Raw genomic sequence first — 24,603 nt, forward strand, 5'->3', positions numbered from 1 at the left:
ATAGCATATTTTGCGATGTGCTAATATGACCCAGCTATGCTAGGACACAGTGACCCATTTTTCTCACTCATTTTCTTATTGCAATAGACAAGTTAGAGCAAGTACTCTATGAAGAAAATGAAGAAATACCTTTTTTCTTCACTCTGCTAAATATGTGTGAGAAGATCAAATGACTCACATATACAGTGCATTGGAAAGTCTTCAGACCCTTACACTTTTTTTTCTCTTTTCGTCATGTTGCGGCCTGCTAAAATCAACAAAATTCTAGTTTTTCCCAATCATTCTGCACTCAATACCCCATAATGAGAAAGTAAAACAGAATTTTAGACATTTTTGCAAATTTATTAGAATGAAAAAAACTAACATTTTGCATAGACTTAAAGGGGTATTCCAGGAAAAAACTCTTTATATATATATATATATATATATATATATATATATATCTCAACTGGCTCAAGAAAGTTAAACAGATTTGTAAATCTTAATCCTTCCAATAATTATCAGCTGCTGAAGTTGAGTTGTTCTTTTCTGTCTGGCAACAGTGCTCTCTGGTGAAATCTCTGCCTGTCTCGGGAACTGCACAGAGTAGAAGAGGTGTGCTATGGGGATTTGCTTCTACTCTGGATGGTTGCAGAGACAGGTGTCATCAGAGAGCACTTAGACAGAACAACTCAAATTCAGCAGCTAATTAGTACTGAACAGATTAAGATTTTTTAACCTCTTCAGGACATAGGGCGTATGGATACGCCCTGCATTCCGAGTCCTTAAGGACCGAGGGCGTATCCATACGCCCGTGGGAATTCCGGTCCCCACCACTAGCCGGTTGGGGACCGGAGCCGGATGCCTGCTGAAATCGTTCACCAGGCATCCCGGCATATCGCCCAGGGGTGTCATTATGTCCCCTCATGTCGGCGATCGCCGCAGATCGCTGGACAATTCAGTCCAGCGATCTGCGGCGATTCCGGGTCAATCGGGTCTCCAGTGACCCGGAGACCCTGAATTACTGGCTGTCAGAGACGGCCCCGAACAGCCAGAGCCTGCAGGGGTGAGGTGGCCCTGATTCGTCGGCCGGATTACCGGCCCCGTATATGCTGGGAGTTGTAGTTTTGCAACAGCTGGAGGCACACTGGTTGTGAAACACCGAGTTAGGTCACAAACTCAGTGATACATAACCAGTGTGCCTACAGCTGTTGCAAAACTAAAACTCTCAGCATGTATAATCTGTCAGTGAATGCTGGGAGTTGTAGTTTTGCAACAGCTGGATGTCCCCCCCCCCCCCCCAATGTGAATGTACAGGGTACACTCACATGGGCGGAGGTTTACAGCAAGTATCTGGCTGCAAGTTTGAGCTGCAGCAAATTTTCTGTCGCAGCTCAAACTGCCAGCGAGAAACTACTGTGAACCCCCCACCCAGGCGACTGTACCCTAAAAACACTACACTACACTAACACAAAATAAAATAAAAAGTAAAAAACACTACATATACACATACCCCTACACAGCCCCCCTCCCCAATAAAAATGAAAAACGTCTGGTACTCCACTGTTTCCAAAACGGAGCCTCCAGCTGTTGCAAAACAACAACTCCCAGTATTGTCGGACAGCCGTTGACTGTCCAGGCATGCTGGGAGTTTTGCAACAGCTGGAGACACCCTGTTTGGGAATCACTGGCGTAGAATTCCCCTATGTCCACCCCTATGCAAGTCCCTAATTTAGGCCTCAAATGGGCATGGCGCTCTCACTTTGGAGCCCTGTCGTATTTCAAGGCAACAGTTAAGGGTCACATATGGGGTATCGCCGTACTCGGGAGAAATTGTGTTACAAATTTTGGGGGGTATTTTCTGCTTTTACCCTTTTTAAAAATGTTACATTTTTGGGAAAACAAGCATTTTAGGTAAAAAAAAATTTTTTTTTTTACATATGCAAAAGTCGTGAAACACCTGTGGGGTATAAAGGTTCACTTAACCCCTTGTTACGTTCCCCGAGGGGTCTAGTTTCCAAAATGGTATGCCATGTGGTTTTTTTTTTTTTGCTGTCCTGGCACCATAGGGGCTTCCTAAATGCGGCATGCGCCCAGAGCAAAATTTGCTTTCAAAAAGCCAAATGTGACTCCTCCTCTTCCGAGACCTGTAGTGCGCCAGCAGAGCACTTTTCACCCCCATATGGGGTGTTTTCTGAATCGGGAGAAATTGGGCTTCAAATTTTTAGGGGTATTTTCTGCCATTAACCTTTTTAAAAATGTAAAATTTTTGGGAAAACAAGCATTTTAGGTATAAAGGCTCACTTTACCCCTTGTTACGTTCCCCGAGGGGTCTAGTTTCCAAAATGGTATGCCATGTGTTTTTTTTTTTGCTGTTCTGGCACCATAAGGGCTTCCTAAATGCAACATGCCCCCCAAAAACCGTTTCAGAAAAACGTACTCTCCAAAATCCCCTTGTCGCTCCTTCCATTCTGAGCCCTCTACTGTGCCCGCCGAACACTTTACATAGACATATGAGGTATGTGCTTCCTCGAGAGAAATTGGGCTACAAATACAAGTAAAAAATTTCTCCTTTTACCCCTTGTAAAAATTCAAAAATTGGGTCTACAAGAACATGTGAGTGTAAAAAATGAAGATTGTGAATTTTCTCCTTCACTTTGTTGCTATTCCTGTGAAACACCTAAAGGGTTAAAACGCTGACTGAATGTCATTTTGAATACTTTGGGGGGTGTAGTTTTTATAATGGGGTAATTTATGGGGTATTTCTAATAGGAAGATCCTTCAAATCCACTTCAAACCTGAACTGGTCCCTGAAAAATAAAGAGTTTGAAAATTTTGTGAAAAATTGGAAAATTGCTGCTGAACTTTGAAGCCCTCTGACGTCTTCCAAAAGTAAAAACACGTAAATTTTATGATGCAAACATAAAGTATATGTGAACCAAAAAAAAAAAAAAAATGTATTCGTAATATCCATTTTCCTTACAAGCAGAAAGCTTCAAAGTTAGAAAAATGCAAAATTTTCTAATTTTTCATCAAATTTACGGATTTTTCACCAAGAAAGGATGCAAGTATCGACAAAAATTTACCACTTTGTTAAAGTAGAATATGTCACGAAAAAACAATCTCGGAATCAGAATGATAACTAAAAGCATTCCAGAGTTATTAATGTTTAAAGTGACAGTGGTCAGATGTGCAAAAAACGTTCCGGTCCTTAAGGCCAAAATGGGCTTGGTCCTGAAGGGGTTAATAGAAGTAATTTACAAATCTGTTTAACTTTCTGGAGCCAGTTGATATAAAAAAAAAAAAAAACCCTTTAAGTTTTTTACACCCTGTACTCAGAACTTAGTTAAAGCACCTTTGGCAGCGATTACAGCCTTCAGTCTTTTTGGGTATGATGCACCTGGATTTGGGCATTTTTTGCCATTCTTCTCTGCAGCTCTGTAAGGCTGGATGGAGACCATTGGTAGAAGCCATTTTCTTGTCTGTCCAGAGATGTTCAACTGAATTCAAGTAAGGACTCTGGCTGGGCCACTCACAGTGGATATTCACAGTGCTGTTCTCTAAGCCACTTCTATGTTGTCTTGGCTGTGTGTTTAGGATCATTGTCTTGTTCGAGGGTGAACCTTCAGCCTAGTCTGAGGTCCAGAACACTGGATTATGTTTTCATTAAGAATCATACTTTGCTCCATTCAGCTTTCCTTCAACCCTGACCAGGTTCCCTGCACCAGCTGCTAAAAAAAACAACAACAGCATGATCAATCAAGCATCATTTGTGAAAGAATGGGTTCTAATGGGTTTACACAATTTCACCATAGTTCTATATTCTACCACCACTGCAACAAGTCAGCTTGTGATATTTCTTCACTCCTATATCTTCCATGAACAGAAGTGGGTGATACAATAAAAATGTGGAAGTGTTTAACAACTACTGTAACTCAACCTCATAGTGGCAGATCATGTAAAGTTACATGGGGAGATTTATCAAAACTATAAAGAGAAAGAGTGCAGTTGCCCATAGTAACCAATCAGATTTCTTATTTCATTTTTTAACCCTTTCCCGAACCATGACATACATGTACGTCAAGACCCGGAAGGTTTATCCGACCTATTACGTACATGTACATAATGCAGATTCTGGCCGCTACCCGTGGCATCCCGCCGCGCCCAGTAAAATGGCGGCTACAACTATTAGCCAGCCATCTTGTTTTGGGACCTAGGGGGGTCTTGTCCCTCCGCCCCCCACCCTCACCGCGATTGCTACTATCAGCTAGTGAAACCTGACTAGCTGATGGCAGCGTTTCGCAATGAAAATCCTGAGCAGAGCAGAGATTGGGACACACACACTGCTCTGCTAAGTGTCCTTAGTCTCCTGTTCCCCTTCCCTGATATCCCAACCCCCTTCCCCAATGTCCCTTACCAGTCCTGAGCTGTGCCCTCCTGCATGCTTCACTGCTGGGTGAAGCGAGTCCAGTATTTTATTTTATTAATTTTTTGGTAAATTAGCTGTTTAGTTGTACAACAGCTTCCCCTAGTGTCCTAAACCTGCTACTGCATCTTGTGCTTGGCAGGGCAGACACTAGGGAAAGCTGTTGTACAGAAGTAAAAAAAATTATATATATAAATATATATATATATATATATATACATACATACATACACGTATATGTATATATTTATATATACACGTATATATGTGTGTATATATATTTATATATACACACATATATTCAGAATTCAAGTGGTCCCTATATACCATATTTATCGGCGTATAACACACATTTTTTATGCTAAAATTTTTAGCCTAAAGTCTATCTGCGTGTTATACGCCGATAGACTGTTTGTCACCCTGCAAAAGCTGCTGCAGTTCAATGATTTAAAGCGGGCGCTTTAAATCATTGAACTGCAGCAGCTTCTGCCTGGCCAGAGTCCCACTGCCACTGCCAGATTCCCTCCCCCTCCCCGGTTTTATAGTTAAATATCCCGCCGCCGCCACTGCCCAATTCCGTCCCCGGTTTTATAGTTAAATATTCCGCTGCCACCACTGCCAAATTCCCTCCCCGTCCCCGGCTTTATAGTTACATGTGCCCTGGGGACTGCGGTCCTTCATGCTCCGGCGGCCTCCTTATCTGTCACTGTGCGCTGCGTAATGACGAGTGACGTCCTCGTCAGTCAGTGCGCGGCGCACAGTGACAGCTCAGGAGGCCGCCGGAGCATGAAGGACCGCAGTCCCCAGGGCACATGTAACTATAAAACCGGGGACAGGGAGGGAATTGGGCAGTGGCGGCGGCGAGATATTTAACTATAAAACCGGGGACGGGGAGGGAATCAGGCAGTGGCGGCGGGGGGATATTTAACTATAAAACCGGGGTCGGGGAGGGAATCAGGCAGCAGCGGCGGGGGGATATTTAACTATAAAACCGGGGACCGGGAGGGAATAGAGCAGCGGCACTTTGGCCCAACAGAAGCCACTGCACGTCAATGATTTAAAGTGCTTGCTTTAAATCATTGAACAGCAGAAGCCGACAGAAACAGTTTATCAAGGTACACCTGCACACACACGCACCCTCATTATTCCAAGGATATTTTGATAAAAAACTTTTTTACCAAAATCCAATTGGAAAAATAAGGGTGTGTGTTATAGGCCGGTGCGTGGTATACCCCGATAAATACGGTAAATGTGATTTTTAACTTTCGTAGAAAACTTTTAAAAAATGGTCATATTATTATAAGCCTTCTAATGTCGTAAAAAAGTTAAAGAATGTTCAACAAATGATGCCAACATAAAGTTGACATGTTGTGGATGTGAATTAGTAACTAAATTTATTTGGCATGACTATTTCTCTTACAAGTAGAGAGTTTCAAACATAGAGAAATTAAATTTTTTCAAATTTTTCACAATATTTTAGAGTTTTTCACAGAAATCACTTCCTGTAATAACGAAAATATGTCTCGAAAAAACTGTCTCTGAATTAATTTGCCAGGTAAAAGCAGTCCAAAGTTATTACCACTTAAAGAGACACATGTCCGATTTGAACAAACGGACTGGGTCATAAAGGCCAAAACTAGCTGGGTCATGAAGGGGTTAAAGGCCTTTGAAAAAAATGAAAGAAATCTGACAAAAAAATGAACTATTTTAATTTAAATCTATAAACATCAGTCTCTGGCATTTTGTGGACAGGCCAAAATAGTCCACTAGGGCAAATTCTCGGTCTGTATAAAAAATGTCCAATACGATAGAGAAGCTTAACAAGCCAATGTTGAAAAGCTTGAGGGTGAAGGCTCGATGAACAAACGTGATTAGAAAACAATATGTCTGCAGGCAAATGCAATGAAACCAATTGATTGTGTTTTTCAGGCTGTCCAATAAAGTAGAAGAGGGGAGTGAGCATGGTATCACTGGTCTTTGAGAGATCCATGGCAGTAGGTTGATAGGAGTAGAAGCATTATGTTCATACCTCATGCTATCTTTAAAATGCAGTGGTGGTAGTATTATAGTTTGGGCCTGTTTTCATGCATTTGGGCCTGGACATCTTGCCACCATTTTGAATTCTAAGGTTTAAATTATAAGAGTATGTTCACACATTAATAAAGCCGCAGCAGGTTTCCTGCTGTGAGTTTCGTTATCATTCACTACAATGGATCAGCTGAAAACCATCAGTAGAGGCATATTTGCAGATTTCTGGTAGACCCATTGAAGTGAACGGTAATATAACTCAAAGCAGATCTCTCGCAGTGGGAAACCTGCCGCAAGTTATCAAAGTGTGAACATATTCTAAAGGGTAATGTCAGGACATTTGTCCATGAGCTTAATCTCAAGTCAAGCAGACAATGACAAAGAAAACAAGTTGTTCTACCAAAGACTGGTTAATGGTTAAGAATAAAGTTAAAGTTTTGGAATGGCCAAGTCCTGACCTTAAACCAATAGAAATATAGTGGAAGCACATGAAGTGAGAAGTTCATGGAAGGAAACTCACCAACAGAGTAAGGCTGGGTTCACACCACGTTTTGTTAAATACGGTGTGAGGTGGTTTTTTGCGCCCCCGTAGATCCATGCGTCCGCTTCTCTCCCAGCTCTCCGAACATTTCCGAAGCTAGAACTGGGGGAGGGCAGAGCAAGGAGAAGGAGAAAGTTCACGCCCCCTCCCTCATCTCCCTGAGCTCGGCTGGACACAGATCTCTACGGCACGCCCCTCGCTGAGGACATAGAGCTCCACGGCAGGTCCCTCCCTCATCTCCCCGAGCTGAGGACGTAAATCTCCACGGCAGGTCCCCTCCCTCATCTCCCCTCCCTGAGGACATAGAGCAGTGCTCCCAATGAGCTCTATATGTAAAGGGGGACATACTGTACGGGCTAAAGGGGGACATACTGCACGGGCTAAAGGGGGACATACTGCACGGGCTAAAGGGGGACATACTGCACGGGCTAAAGGTAGGGTTGCCACCCTACCGGTATTTTACCGGCACAGCCGGTATTTTCGTTCAGATTCCGGGCTGTGCCGGTAAGTTTGGATGAAAAATACCGGCCATGCAATAGCCGGTATTTTTCATTCACTGTCATCACACACTAACCTAAAAAAGCGGCGCCACTGAACGGGGGTGCGTGCTGCACGCCCGCACCATGCCGCTCAGCACAGCACCCTGTCTGACTCTGAGGCTGTCCCAGTCTAAAACCTTACCTGGCACTGTGCAATGCTGTGCGGCCGGATCTGCGGAGGGACGTTGCGGAAGTGACGTCACGCCGCAGACCCGCGCAGGACGTCACGTCACTCGCCGGCCCAAGACTGAGAGGAGACTGGAGAGGTGCTGCGGTAGTAGGTAAGTGTGTCTGTGTGTGTCTGTTACTATGTGTGTGTGTCAGTGTTTGTGTGTCTGTCAGTCAGTGTTTGTGTGTCTGTCGGCCAGTGTGTGTGTCTCTGAATTCCACCCCAATTCCCCTGTGGCAATCCCCCTCCACCCCAATTCCATGGGGAAGAGGGGGGGGGGGGTAACTTACTATACCTATGGGGAAGAGAGAGGAGGGGGGGTAACTGCCTATACCTATGGGGAAGAGAGAGGGGGGTAACTGCTTATACCTATGGGGAAGAGAGAGAGGGGTAACTGCCTATACCTATGGGGAAGAGAGAGGAGGGGGGGGGTAACTGCCTATACCTATGGGGAAGAGAGAGGGGGGTAACTGCCTATACCTATGGGGAAGAGAGGGGGGGTAACTGCCTATACCTATGGGGAAGAGAGAGGGGGGGGGGGTAACTGCCTATACCTATGGGGAAGAGAAAGGGGGGGGGGTAACTGCCTATACCTATGGGGAAGAGAGAGGGGGGGGTAACTGCCTATACCTATGGGGAAGAGAGAGGGGGGTAACTGCCTATACCTATGGGGAAGAGGGGGGGGGGTAACTGTCTATACCTATGGGGAAGAGAGAGGGGGGGGGTAACTGCCTATCCCTATGGGGAAGAGAGGGGGGGGGGGGTAACTGCCTATACCTATGGGGAAGAGAGAGGGGGGGGGGGTAACTGCCTATACCTATGGGGAAGAGAGAGGGGGGGGGTAACTGCCTATACCTATGGGGAAGAGAGAGGGGGGGGGGTAACTGCCTATACCTATGGGGAAGAGAGAGGGGGGGGTAACTGCCTATACCTATGGGGAAGAGAGAGGGGGGGGGGGTAACTGCCTATACCTATGGGGAAGAGAGAGGGGGGGGTAACTGCCTATACCTATGGGGAAGAGAGAGGGGGGGGTAACTGCCTATACCTATGGGGAGGAGAGAGGGGGGGTAACTGCCTATACCTATGGGGAAGAGAGAGGGGGGTAACTGCCTATACCTATGGGGAAGAGAGAGGGGGGGGTAACTGCCTATACCTATGGGGAAGAGAGAGAGGGGGGGGGTAACTGCCTATACCTATGGGGAAGAGAGAGGGGGGGGTAACTGCCTATACCTATGGGGAAGAGAGAGGGGGGTAACTGCCTATACCTATGGGGAAGAGAGAGGGGGGTAACTGCCTATACCTATGGGGAAGAGAGAGGGGGGGTAACTGCCTATACCTATGGGGAAGAGAGAGGGGGGGGGTAACTGCCTATACCTATGGGGAAGAGAGAGGGGGGGGGTAACTGCCTATACCTATGGGGAAGAGAGAGGGGGGTAACTGTCTATACCTATGGGGAAGAGAGAGGGGGGTAACTGTCTATACCTATGGGGAAGAGAGAGGAGGGTAACTGTCTATACCTATGGGGAAGAGAGAGGGGGGGGTAACTGCCTATACCTATGGGGAAGAGAGAGGGGGGTAATTGCCTATACCTATGGGGAAGAGAGAGGGGGGGTAACTGCCTACACCTATGGGGAAGAGGGGGGGAGGTAACTGCCTATACCTATGGGGAAGAGAGAGGGGGGGGGGCAACTGCCTATACCTATGGGGAAGAGAGAGGGGGGGGCAACTGCCTATACCTATGGGGAAGAGAGAGGGGGGGTAACTGCCTATACCTATGGGGAAAAGAGAGGGGGGGGGGCAACTGCCTATACCTATGGGGAAGAGAGAGGGGGGGGGGCAACTGCCTATACCTATGGGGAAGAGAGAGGGGGGGGGGCAACTGCCTATACCTATGGGGAAGAGAGAGGGGGGGGCAACTGCCTATACCTATGGGGAAGAGAGAGGGGGGGGGCAACTGCCTATACCTATGGGGAAGAGAGGGGGGTAACTGCCTATACCTATGGGGAAGAGAGAGGGGGGGTAACTGCCTATACCTATGGGGAAGAGGGGGGGAGGTAACTGCCTATACCTATGGGGAAGAGAGAGGGGGGGTAACTGCCTATACCTATGGGGAAGAGAGAGGGGGTAACTGCCTATACCTATGGGGAAGAGAGAGTGGGGGGGGGTAACTGCCTATACCTATGGGGAAGAGGGGGGGAGGTAACTGCCTATACCTATGGGGAAGAGAGAGGGGGGGTAACTGCCTATACCTATGGGGAAGAAAGAGGGGGGGGGTAACTGCCTATACCTATGGGGAAGAGGGGGGGAGGTAACTGCCTATACCTATGGGGAAGAGAGAGGGGGGGGTAACTGCCTATACCTATGGGGAAGAGGGGGGAGGTAACTGCCTATACCTATGGGGAAGAGAGGGGGTGACTTTGCCTATAGGGAACGGGGGAGGGGGTGTAACTGCCTATACTTATTGGGGGGGGGCTACCTAACTTATACCTGGATGCCTAACTACTTACCTACATACCAGGCTATCTAACTATGTACTTGGCCTTCATACATGGCTGACTAACTACCTAGCTAGCCCCCTACCTACCTAGCTTGTCACCTACCTACATATCCGGCTTCCTGATCTACCTACCTGGTTACCTATTTACCTGGCTGCCTACCTACCTTCCCAAGTTTATTACAGTTTGTTGGCCTATAGATGGGAAGATTGTGTAGATGAGGGGATGGCACTGAATATATGCAGAGTCTGAGATGTTTTTCCTGCAGATGTTAAGAGATCCACATGGCGGTCTTATCCGGACGGAGAAGAAAAGGAAAGAGGACGCCGCTGATCAGAAAAGACATAATTGTGAGTCCCAAAATGTAACTGTAATCACTTATATGGTATACGCATCCTGTGTACAGCTGATATATACTGCCATATGGTCCTGTATATAATCACTTATATGGTATACAGATCCTGTGTACAGCTGTTATCTACCGCCATATGGTCCTGTATATAATCACTTATATTGTATACAGATCCTTTATAGTATACTGGTCTGTATATAGTGGTTTTATTCAGTACAACATTTTCCGTTTTCCACCTACAGAGCTATATGAGGGCTTTATCGGTATTAATTTGGTTTTGATGATTTTTTCATCCTATTTTTTGTTGTTGGTAGTGTGTATACAGAGGAGCTGTTACAATGTTTGCATTTGCACTATTTGGTGAGGTTGTCAAATGTATTTATATTATATTTATATTTGCTGGGTATCACCTTAAATTCATTGCCTGTTAAATAAATGTTATTTACAATTGAAAGTTTTATTCTCTAAATGTTTTTTTTTTGTGCGATATAGGAAAGTTCCCCCCACATATATATTGTATCCATCCCATCCCCCATGCCATTTCTTTACCCCCCTCCCATCCCCCATGCCATTTCTTTACCCCCCTCCCATCCCCCATCCCCTGATCCCTCGTCCTCTGTGCAATCGGGCCCCTCCCCTTTTTTAGCTCCACCCCCACATAGCCACACCCACGACCGGTATTTTTCTGAGGGAAAGGTGGCAACCCTAGCTAAAGGGGCACATACTGTACGGGCTAAAGGGGACATACTGTACAGGCTGAAGGAGGACATACTGCATGGGCTAAAGAGCCCATGCAGTATGTCCCCCTTTACACATAGAGCTCATTGGGAGCACTGCTCTATGTCCTCAGGGAGGAGAGATGAGGGAGGGGACCTGCCGTGGAGATCTATGTCCTCAGGGAGGGGGCGTGCCGTGGAGATCTGCGTCCAGCCGAGCTCAGGGAGGGGGCGTGTACCTCCTTCCTCCCCTTGCCCCAGCTCTAGCTTCGGAAATGTTCGGAGAGCTGGGGGAGGAGCGGACGCATAGATCTACGGGGGCGCAAAAAAACACCTAACAACGGCCCCCTTATACGGCTGGGAGGGGGGCGTGGCTTAATCGCGGGGCCCGCACTCAGCCGTATTCGGGAACCGTATTTAATGTATGTCTATGAGCCAACCGGAGTGAACCGCAGCCTCCGGTCGGCTACTTTTTCGGCCGTATGCGGTTTGCCGACCGCAGGCAAAAACGTGGTCGACCACGTTTTTGCCTGCGGTCGGGAAACCGCATACGGCCGAAAACAAAGCCGACCGGAGGCTGCGGTTCACTCTGGTCGGCTCATAGACATACATTAAATACGGTTCCCGAATACGGCTGAGTGCGGGCGCCGTGATTAAGCCCCGCCCCCCCTCCTCCCAGCCGTATACGGGAACCGTATTTAACAAAACGTGGTGTGAACCCAGCCTAAGGCTGCCTTTCCAGTTTTTTGAAAACCTGCCACTGCAGTTTTTGAGCCAAAGCCATTAGTGGATCCAAAAGGAATGGGAAATATAAAGGAAGGACATATACTTCTCATTCCTCATGGATCCTATTCTGGCATTGGCTCAAAAAAATGCAGTGGCAGTTCTCTAAAGAAAAGTGGGTATGCAGCATTAAAATGGTTTTATACAGAGGAATGGGCTAAAATTCCTCCAAACTGATGTGCAGGACTAATCTACAGTTAATGGGGATTAGGCCAGATACTAAAAGCAAAGGTTCACATACTTGACTGTGGATCATACAGCAGATAAGTACTGGACGGATTAAGATTTTTTAATAGAAGTAATTTACAAATCTGTTTATCTTTCTGGCACCAGTTGATTTAAAAAAAAAAAACTTTTTCCAGTGGAATACCCCTTTAAGGGGTTAAGGACCGCCAATTTTATTCTTGCGTTTTCGTTTTTTTTTTCTCCCCGCCTTCTAAAATCCATAACTCTTTTATATTTCCATTCACAGACCCATATGAGGACTTGTTTTTTGTGTGACCAGTTGCACTTTGTAATGACAAAATCATAATTTAATAAAATTGGGAGGTTTCGTTTTCACACTGTACACTTTATGGTAAAATGTTTTCTTTATTCTCTGGGTCAATACGATTTAAATGATACCCATGGTTACATGCCTCTTTTTTTTGTTGTACTGCTTTTAAAAAATCTCAAACTTTTTTTTACAAAATCAGTACGTTTAAAATTGCCCTATTTTGACCACCTCTAACTTTCTTATTTTTCCGTATTCAGGGATGTGTGAGGGCTTTGCATGATCTGTAGTTTGTTTTAATACCACATTTGCGCATATGTGACTTTTTGATCGTTTTTTTTATTAAATTTTTTTGCAGAAATTTTGGACTTTTATATATTTTTTTCTTACGTTTACGCCATCATTTACATTATATTTTTATAGTTCATACATTTATGCACGCGACAATACCAAATATGTTTATTTATTGTTTTTTTTTAATGCTTTTGTGTATTAATATGGGGAAAAGGGGTGATTTAAAACTTTATTGGGGGGAGGGTTTTTTCCCCCTTTTTTCTACTTTTTTTTTTCACTTTAATTTACACTTTTTAAGTCCCCATAGGAGATTATTTATAGCAATCATCAGATTGCTAATACTGTTCAGTGCTATGCATAGGGCATAGCACCGATCAGTATTATCGTCGATCTTCTGCTCTGGTCTGCTGGAAGGTAGATCAGTGCAGAAGAACCCGGGAGACGAACAGAGGCAGGTGAGGGGACCTCCGTTTGCCATCTTGGACGATCTGATCCCTGTGGCAGTGCCGCTGGCAATCAGATCAGGCATTTTAGGTACCGCACTGCCACAGATGCCGTGATCTGTATTGATCATGGCTGACATCAGCGCGATCGCCATCATCGGTGGGTCCGCAGCTGCTGATAGCCGCCGGGACCTGCCGCGAATTAAGCGAGCGCAGCTCCTGCACTTGCGGCTCAGCCGCGCCGTAAATGTACGACGCTGTGGGCGAAGTGACGCTATGCAGCGCAGTACATTTACGGTGTGTATCCTTAAGGGGCTAGAGTGTGAAACTGATGTAATTTTAGGTCAAATTTTGAAAATTTTGAAGGGTTCACAAAAACAGGTTTAAAGGAAGAATGCAACTACTATAATACTTCCCCCTGCGTGCAAGAATATAACTGCTATAATACTGCCCCTATATACAAGAATATGACTATTATAATACTGCTGCTGTGTACAAGTATATAATTACTGTAATACTGTCCATATGTACAAGAATATAACAACTATAATACTGCCGCTATGTACAAGAATATAATTACTGTAAAACTACTGTAGCTTCTACAATATAAACCTTATGTTCTAAATATAACTACCATAGTAGTACTCCCATATAATAGAATATAGGTACTACTACCCTTTCTGTAGAATAATGTACCACAAAATTGCTCCTAAAGACATTTAAAACTACTATAACACCATCATCTATAAACAATAATATAACCACCACAATACTTCTATGGTCTACAATATAAGACAAAAAGGGAACAGGAGCGCTTCTATGTGCAGGACGAGTAATAAAGTGCTGATTACAGGAAGGTGAGTAACATGCTCACCTTATATTGTTGTGCAATATCCGAGGCACAACGCTCACAAAGCCGAATAGAGGCCGCACACATAGTGCCAGCTGGCCACCGCAGGCTTCCAAAATGCTCTGGCATGGAGCACTTGGTACTAGCGGGTCTTCCTATCCTGTCCTAACATTAAGACCTGGGTACATCTAAGTACATGGAGATACACAACCCCAGGAAGGAGATTGGCAGCGTGGGAAGACTTCCAAACTTTCCATTGTGTCCGGTCCGGTATGGTCTAGAATATATCTTCTATAATAACGTACAATACAGACAAGAATATAATTACTATAATACTACCTACCGTACATTGTACAGTTACACACTACAATACTGCCTCCTGGAGTCAAGAGTATCATTTTTATCATTCTGCTTCTTATGTTTAAGAAATTATACAATAATTCCTCTCCTTATGTACAAATATAATAACTATTACCCCCAATGTACAAGAATATGCCTACTATAATATTGCCCCTATGTACAAGAAATTAAAAGAACATAACTTCTCTAACACTGCCACCTATATACAATATACCGTATATACTCGAATATAAGCAGAGTTTTTCAACACGATTTTTCGTGCTGAAAACGGCCCCCTCGGCTTATACTCGAGTAAACTCTCCGCCTGTCAATCCCTTCTCAGTGGTCTTCAACCTGAGGACCTCTATATGTTGCAAACTACAACTCCCAGCATGCCCGGACAGCCATAGTCCGTCCGTGACGTCCCTGCGCATGAAAGTCCCTGTGAGTCGTCGTCAGGGCAACGTCACTAGTCCGGGGCCGGCCCGGAGCGGAGAAGAGGGCCTCCCAGTGAATATGGACAGCCCGGAACGACTAACCCTCCCCACCGGACATAGATGCAGCATAGATGGCCGGACCAGCTCACCCTTCCTTCCCACCGAGGGGAGGTGAGTAGAAAACAAAAGGGAGGTCTGGATGATGACGAAGGCCGCAGTGGTCTTCAAGCTGCGGACCTCCAGATGTTTCAAAACTACAACTCCCAGCATGCCCGGACAGCCGATGGCTGTCTGGGCATGCTGGGAGTTGCAGTTTTGCAACATCTGGAGGTCCGCAGGTTGAAGACCACTGATGAAGGGATTGACAGGCGGTGATGATGAAGGGGGGGGGGGAGGGATGATGACGAGGGGGATGATGACAGGGTGATGATGACGGGGTGATGATGACGAGGGTGTTAATGTTGGGGGTCTGGATGATGACATGGGGGGATGATGTATTTCCCACCCTAGGTTTATAGTTGAGTCAATAACTTTTCCTGGGTTTTTGGGGTGAAATTAGGGGCCTCGGCTTATATTCGGTTCGGCTTATACTCGAGTATATACGGTACTATAATACTTACCATATGTGAGTAGAATTGGCTTCTATGTGAATTTAAATCTGTTCATGTTCCTACAGAGTAATCCATTTTGTATATAAACTGGTACTGGTATAATTCCACAAGTTATAAGCTGTATATTTTCTTTTACTGTAGAATCTCTCTTATCTTAACAAGCAGTAATTTATTGGAACAACCACCATCTGTCTCTACTCGACAAGTTACAGTAGATGCTTATAACTTTTTATGGCCCCCGACACACTAGTGATTTTACAGCTGCGATTTTGTCAATAAAAACTGCAGCTACTGTTGGATGATCTAAATAAAGTTTATTGAGGAGCACGCGGGACGTTGTAAAACTTTGTAATATGTTTTATGTCCCATTTTGGTCTCTGAGATAATGTGTCAGAGCCCATAGCTACCAGCACTGCTATGTTAGCTTACATCAGGTATATCCATGGGGATATGTATGTAACCTGTAAATGGGCTTGTTATTGTAGCTGCAGTTCTTTGGATAAAATAGGTTCACAATTTGAATGCTTTGAAAGTGAATGGAGTATAAGACATCATGTGACCAGTCACACTGCACTTACGGCCCATTAGTAGAACTGCTGTATATCTGCTTGAGCTTTTTGGATTGTTTGGTTATTTTAATGCACCCTGCAGTATAAATAACATTTATGTATATAGTAGTTTATGTAATAGTTTATTACTTTACACAATAAATCTTTTATTAAAAAAAAAAAATTGAGTACTCACATTCCAAGAGTTACAATGTTTAAATTTTTCCATGAATATTGTCAGATGCCTTTTTCGTCTCAGGAAAATTTGCACTTGATATTTACACCGTTTTGGAGAAGAGGAAGGGGAATAAGAAAACTGTTGTATTTTTGATGATTCATTTTATTATTGAACAACTACAGCTATCTCCATGAATCCAAAATGTTAATAAACCTTAAAATAAACATGAGCTTTTGGCTTTCTTAAGAGCATATCTACAGTATGTGTGTAGAATTATTATTCCTAAAAGTATTCCAAATTTTTAATACATATGCTATTTGTGAAACACCACAGAACAAAATACCTGAATAAACTAAGGGAGATCTTTAAAATTCCTTTAGCAATGGCTTTTTCAGTGTGCATTTAACCCCTTAAGGACGCAGCCCTTTTTCACCTTAAGGACTGAGCCCTTTTTCGCAATTCTGACCACCGTCGCTTTACGAATTAATAACTCTAAAACGCTTTTACCGAATATTCTGATTGTGAGATTGTTTTTTCGTGATATATTCTACTTTATTTTGGTGGTAAATTTTCGGCGTTACTTGCATCCTTTTTTGGTGAAAAATCCCCAAATTTTATGAAAATTTAGCATTTTTCTAACTTTGAAGCTCTCTACTTGTAAGGAAAATGGATATTCCAAATACATTTTATTTTTATTCACAAAGACAATATGTCCACTTTATGTTGGCATCATAAAATGGACATATTTTTGTTTTTTGAAAAAATTAGAGGGCTTCAAAAATTTGAGGGCTTCATCAAAAATTTCATGAAAATTGCAAAATCTGAAGGGACAGAAGTTACAGAACTACAACTCCCAGCATGCCTGGACAGTCTAGGCATGCTGAGAGTTGTAGTTTGGCAACATCTGGAGGGCTACCGTTTGGGCACCACTGTAACAGTGGTCTCCAAACTGTGACCCTCCAGCCTTTGGCTGTCTGGGCATGCTGAGAGTTGCAGTTTGGCCTTCCTAGTGGTTGCCACAATAAAGATCACTTTACTTTCACTTTCATTCCCCCCCCCCCAAACGTGGTTTCCCTACCTGAGCCAGGATCCAGCAGTCTCCAGCGACGATTGGGGGTCCCCAGACATCTTCTCCTCCAGGTACCAGCCTCCATCTTCTCCCCACGTTCCCCTTGACATTCAGGGGTGGGCAGAACGGGGGGTTGCCATGGTAACCCACTATCCTGCCCTGCCATTGGTCAGAATCAGTTCTGACCAATGGCAGGGGATAGGAGGAGACCGCAGCACTGCAACCTCGCTCCTAGCCCTCAGGGTCACTGACAGCTCCGATCATCCCTATTTTCCTGGCGATCGGGTCACCAGAGACCCGATCAGCCCGGAATAGCAGAAAAACACATGTCTGAATTGACATGCAATTTTCTGCGATCGCCGACATGGGGGGGGGGGGGGGGGAATGATTTCAGCAGGTATCCCGGTCCGGTCCCCACCCGGCTAGCGGCGGGGTCTGGAATTCCCACGGGCGTATGCATATGCCCCACGTCCTTAAGGACTCGGGATGCAGGGCATATGCATAAGCCAGCGTCCTTAAAAGGTAAAAGTTAAAAAAAATCTGCAGCTCGATCGTCTACCATATGGTGAGTGGGGGCCTATGGATTTTTCTGACGTACATGCTAGGAGCTTTCCTAAAGTATATGGCAAACAGCTCCAAAGAAACGCAGTATTAAAAGAGCCTTAAATACGCTCAGGAGGTCCTGCAAGCACGTTTTAGTGCTGCTTAGAGCCCTGAGCTCCAGGCTTCATTCCAAGTATGCTCATCTGTATGATACAAGTGTCTCCGATTAAATAAATATTACTTTTGTCCTTCCAAGCCACACACTGTACAACAAATACACCTTCTAATTGGCTGTGTAAGCTCTCAACACTGCCAGGAAGTGTCTGTCTTTGCCTCTGTGAATAGTATGTACAAGGGCATCATGCCCAGAGGAGGACTTGTCTTCTTCACAATTTTTCTGGGAGCTGTGTCTCTCTGATAAGTTTCTGTCTACATCTCTAGAGAACAGAAGATAAAAACAGTGAACATCAGCAGACTGTGCCCATGACCAAACACAAAGGATCAGCTAAGAGCACAGGGACAGTAATGCCATGGGCGTAAGTATTGCTCTGTGCTCCAAAGATTGCTGAACCTATTTAACATAAAATATATAGATCTTTCTTATATCTGTTTCTGGAAGAGCTAGATGACAGCCCCAATGGCTACAGTTAATTAACTCACCCGAGCCCCTGAACAGCAAATTTTTCGAGATATGCGATATCTTCTACCTTATCTCAGCACAAGTAGCAATATTTGATATTTCAAGTCTCAGATCATAGAGACCAAGATTTGCATAGGAACTGAATACATAACAGGGTAAACATTTAATTAAAAGCCACAGGGCAGGCTATAAGTGTATTCCTATAATTGTACTTTTGCATCCTAACAGTGGCTTCCAGCACTCAGTTACCCCAAGGACTTATGGTAGGTCCAGAATAGGGAGACCAGTCGGCAGTCGTGTAAGGAAATCATAGAAGAAACTCGCCAATAGATGAGAGGAACTGATAGAAGTAATCAGCAGGGTGACTCGCATAACACACAGGGGCGGAACACAATAAAGAAAACAGGACAACACTTTCTAAGGGAAACAAGCTGAGAGCAACAAGGTCAGAGAACGCAACAAGCAACGCTGATATCCACCACAGAAACTTTTCAAGTACAGTGGTCCCTCAACATACGATGGTAATCCGTTCCAAATGGACCATCGTTTGTTGAAACCATCATATGTTGAGGGATCCATGCAATGTAAAGTATAGGACAGTGGTCTACAACCAGAGGACCTCTAGATGTTGCAAAACTACAACACCCAGCATGCCCGGACAGCCAACGGCTGTCCGGGCATGCTGGTAGTTGTAGTTTTGCAACATCTGGAGGTCCGCAGGTTGAAGACCACTGGTATAGGAAGTTGTACTCACCTGTCCCTGCCGCTCCGGATCGTCATCGCTCATCACCGCTGCCCGGGATGTCGCCTTCCATCGCTGTCACCACGTCCCCAGGGTGTCCCCGACGCTCCGAGAAGGCCTTGGCTTCCCCTGCATTCTCGCTCTCCGTCGCCACTCTCTGTCGCCACCATCACATCGCTACGCACACCGCTCCTATTGGATGACGGGGCGGCGTGCGCAGCGACATGATGACGACGATGGAGAGTGCCGACGATGCAGGGGATCCTGAATAGGATGCACCGGAGCCCCAAGGACAGGTAAGTGATCGTCAGTGGACCACACGGGGCACCATAAACGGCTATCTGGTGGCAGCTGAAGCAGTCAGCGCTGCCGGATAACCGTTTATGCGATGGCCCCGACATACAAAAAGCATCGTATGTTGATGCTGCCTTCAACATGCGATGGCCTCCGAGAGACCATCGTATGTTGAAATGATCGTAGGTCGGGGGGTCACCGTAAAAGTAGTTCACTTTCCAATACTTGATACTGAACTAAACAACATGAAACAGAAAATCAGACAGACACAGAGCACATGGTCAGCAGTAACTAACTTTAAGCAGTCAGACATGGATTCATTACTCTGGCATTATAAAAAGACTGCTGCCAGTGATTGGCTCCACATTAAAATGCAAGAGAAGATGGCATGGTAGGAATTCTACCATTCATAACAGCTATTTTCTTCTACATAGGGGGCAGTATTATAACAAATATACTGGATATTTTTGTACATGTAGCAAAACTCTAGCAGCTATATTCTTACACATAGGGGCCAGTATAAAAGTAGTTTTACTCTTATACATTTAAGCAGCATTAGGGTATGTTCACACATGGGAATAAATACGGCTGTATTTTTAACTGTTTATGGTAAAGAAAATGGACAATTTATTTATTTGTAGCCATTTACAGATGGAGATATGGCTGTATTTTTTCTGTGTGTTAACTTACCCTTATAGTAGCCATATTTTTATACAGTGGACAGTGTTATAGTAGTTATATTCTTGTACATAGAGGAAAGTATTATACTGGATATGCATTCTTGAAGGTATGAGAAATGTATAAGAAATGTATAAACTATGACTAAAACCACCTCAAAATCAGTGTAGAATTTTCAGTGAACTTTTTGGCACTGATTTTAATGTGGTTTTTCATGTGGCGTTTCAGGTGATTTTGTCAAGCTTTCACTATTTTTAATGTGAGCTTCCAAACAGAACCTCTCTAAAAAGTGACATGTCACATCTTTTATCAGTGCTGCAACAAAAATATTGAAAAAGAAACACAGCCGCACATCCACAATTTGTATTTTGATCTACTTGCTTCTCAGCATAAATTCAAACACTAACAGGTTGTTAGTATACATTTTGATCAAACAGTACAAGCCCACTGGCCACGTCAAGGCCACCTATTTAGAGTGAGTCCCTAACCCAACACTGGTGTAGCGCCGGATGGCAGCCACCACCACCGCAACACCATGCCTACAAGGGGAGACGACCCAGTGGCCAGGCAGCCCCACTGATACCTGACCAAGCCCCTGGCTCTGGGCCACACCACCCCACAGACAAAGCATCACATTAACAATGAACGCCGCAGTGCAACCACACCAATGTAAATAACTACCAAGTGCTCCCTGCCAGTGGGCTGGGAGAATGCTAGGAGGAAACTCTTATGCAGTCTCCTGCTAATTTAACCTCTTCAGGACACAGGGCGTATGGATACTCCCTGCATTCCGAGTCCTTAAGGACCGAGGGCGTATCCATACGCCCGTGGGAAATCCGGTCCCCACCGCTAGCCGGTTGGGGACCGGAGCCGGATGCCTGCTGAAATCATTCAGCAGGCACCCTGGCACATCGCCCAGGGGGGTCCTGAGACCCCCCCATGTCGGCGATCGGAGAAAATCGCATGTCAATTCAGACATGCGATTTTCTCCAATTCCGGGCTGATCGGGTCTCTGGTGACCCGATCACCCGGAAAATAGGGCTGATCGAAGCTGTCAGCAACAGCCCCGATCAGCCTAAAGGATAGGAGTGAGGTCGCAAAGCTGAGATCTCCTCCTATCCCCTGGCATTAGTCAGAACGGAGTTCTGACCAATGGCAGCGCAGGACAGGGGGTTGTTGAGGGGCTCTGGGAAGAAGATGGAGGCCGTACCTGCAGGAGAAGATGCCTGGGGACCTGGGATCTTCGCTGGAGCCTGCTGGATCTTTGCTCAGGTAGGGAATCGACAGTGGGGGGGGGGGGGATTGAAAGTGAAAGTAAATAGATCTTTACTTTGGCAACCACTAGGGGGGCCAAACTGCAACTCCCAGGATGCCATAGTTTTGCAACATCTGGAGGGTCACAGTTTGGAGACCACTGTTACAGTGGTGCCCAAACAGTAGCCCTCCAGATGTTGCCAAACTACAACTCTCAGCATGCCTCGACTGCCCAGGCATGCTGGGAGTTGTAGTTCTGTAACATCTGTCCCTTCAGATTTAGCAATTTTCATGACATTTTTGAAAATTGCTGCTCTACATTGAAGCCCTCAAATTTTTTCAAAAAGCAAAAGTATGTCCATTTTATGATGCCAACATAAAGTGGACATATTGTATTGAAATATTTTCAATATTGTATATTGAAAAATAAAATTTATTTGGAATATCAATTTTCCTTACAAGTAGAGAGCTTCAAAGTTAGAAAAATGCAAAATTTTCAAAATTTTCATGAAATTTTGGGTTTTTTGACCAAAAAAGAATGCAATTAACGCCGAAACTTACCACCAAAATAAAGTAGAATATGTCACGAAAAAACTATCTCAGAATCAGAATATTCGGTAAAAGCGTTTTCACGTTATTAATTCGTGACGGTGGTCATAATTGCGAAAAAGGGCTCAGTCCTTAAGGTGAAAAAGGGCTGCGTCCTTAAGGGGTTAATGTGAGCTTCCAAACAGAACCTCTCTAAAAAGTTACATGTCACATCTTTTATGAGTGCCGCTATTTTTTTTTTGCCTATGTGAACATAACCTAAGGGTACGTTACGCAAGCAGATTATGTGTAAAGTACCCTAAAAGTGGTTATATAAGTTCTATGTCTTCTACAGTAGGGCCAGGCGGTATTACCAAATGTGTATATCACACTATTTTTTAAACTTTTGGCGGTTCCACCGTATAACGGTATTTCCTAGCCCCCCCCCCCCTCCCCATATTAATTATCAGCCCGCATCCCCATCGGGGTAAATACTCACATGTCACCCGCATGCGCTGCCCTCCTCGTCCTGCTTGTTGCGGCCACCGGCACTGGCACTCTATACTGTGCGGTATCCCTATGCCTGGGCTGCAAAGGGTAAACAAAATTAACTTTAACGCACCTACGTCAGCCTTAAGCTGGGGACAGGAACGTCGGAGAGCTGTCAGCCTATCACCGGCCGCAGCGATGTTCCGCCTCGGCCGGTAATAGGCTGAGTCCACTGTCCTGTAAGAAGCCGGCTTCTTACATGACAGTGGGCTCAGCCTATCACCGGCCGAGGCGGAACATCGCTGTGGCCGGTGATAAGCTGACAGCTCTCCGACGTTCCGGTCCCCAGGAAACAAGTGAGGCCGGTACCGGACCAATGGGAGGTGAGTTAAAAGTTTATTTTGTTAATTTTTTGCAGCCCGGCATAGGGATACCGCACAGTATTGAGCAGTGGTCTCCAACCTGCGGACCTCCAGATGTTGCAAAACTACAACTCCCAGATGTTGGCTGTCCGGGCATGCTGGGAGTTGTAGTTTTTAAACATCTGGAGGTCCGCAGGTTGAAGACCACTGCTATAGAGTGTCAGTGCCGGCGGCCGCAAGAAACAGGACGAGGAGGGCAGCGCATGTGGGTGACATGTGAGTAGTACCCTGATGGGGACAGCACAGCGATGGGCTAATAATTAGTTGGGGGGGGGCAGAACAGCGCTCGCGGGTCACATAGGATTAGTGGGGACAGCGCAGCGCTGGGCTGATTCATTCATTCCGGAGGGGGAGGGGCCCCTCCCGTAGGCTTGTATTGAGGGGTGGAGCGTGACGTCACACGGGGGCGGAGGCGCCTGTAATCAGACCCGAAGCGACCATGCTCTGGGGACTGATTAAAAACGGGGTGCCGCGTGCAAGATCCCGGGGGTCCCTGGCGGCGGGACTCCCGCGATCAAGCATCTTATCCCCTATCCTTAGGATAGGGGAAAAGATGTGTAAGCACCGGAGAACCCCTTTAAATGGGTACTGTCAGATACAAAAACTTTTGATATGTTGTAAAGCATGCAAAACCAATAGGTTTTGCAATTGCTTTAGTTAGTCAAAGAACTGCCCCCCCCCCCCCTGCCTCCTTGGACACATACTAGTCCTGCTGTGCCAATGCGTCATCACCTATGTCATGGACACACTTCCTTGATTGACAGCTGTGAGCGCAGGGCACACAGCTGGAGGAATAATCCTCCCACTGTCATTTTGTGTCCCACTACTGTCAGTGAGGACAAGCTGGGAGTTGTAGTTTTGCTAATGCTAGGGGAGATGTGAGCAGACAGCATACTGGGGGAGGGGGCGGAGACCTGCACAGTGAGGCCACACCCCTCCCTTTGAGAGTAATTTCGACTAGTGAGCTAAATTAAATGTGTCATAAAAAAATAAAGGTGCTAGATACATAAAAATTTGATGTACATGGTCAGGATTAGGTACTGAGCGATATATTAAAAAATAAATTTATACATTTGACATGTGTCTCTTTAAATGATAACTTTAGAACGTTTTTTCTGAACGGAGCGATTCTGAGAGTTTTTTCATGACATTGTACTTTATATAAGTGGTGCATTTTTGTTGACACAAGCAGCATTTTTTATGAAAAGCTCCAACATATTGTGAAAAACTGGAAAATTTCTGGCGTATTATTTATTTATTTATTTTTTTAACCCCATGAGGGCCAGGGGTTTTTCAGTTTTTGCACTTTAATTTTTTCCTCCTTACCTTTAAAAAATCATAACTCTTTCAATTTTGCACCTAAAAATCCATATGATGGCTTATTTTTTGCACCACCAATTCTACTTTGTAATGACTTCAGTCATTTTACTCAAAAATCTACGGCGAAACAGAAAAAAAAATCATTGTGAGACAAAATAAAAAAAAAACTCAATTTTGTAACTTTTGGGGGCTTCTGTTTCTACGCAGTACATTTTTCGGTAAAAATTACACATTCTCTTTATTCTGTAGGTCCATATGATTAAAATGATATCCTACTTTTATAGGTTTGATTTTGTCATACTGAAAAAAATCATAACTACAAATTTATACGTTTAAAATTGTCATCTTCTGACCCCTATAACTTTTTTATTTTTCCACATATTGGGCAGTATGAGGGCTCATT

The sequence above is a fragment of the Hyla sarda genome, chromosome 6 (assembly GCF_029499605.1).
Source record: "Hyla sarda isolate aHylSar1 chromosome 6, aHylSar1.hap1, whole genome shotgun sequence".
Taxonomy (NCBI): domain Eukaryota; kingdom Metazoa; phylum Chordata; class Amphibia; order Anura; family Hylidae; genus Hyla; species Hyla sarda.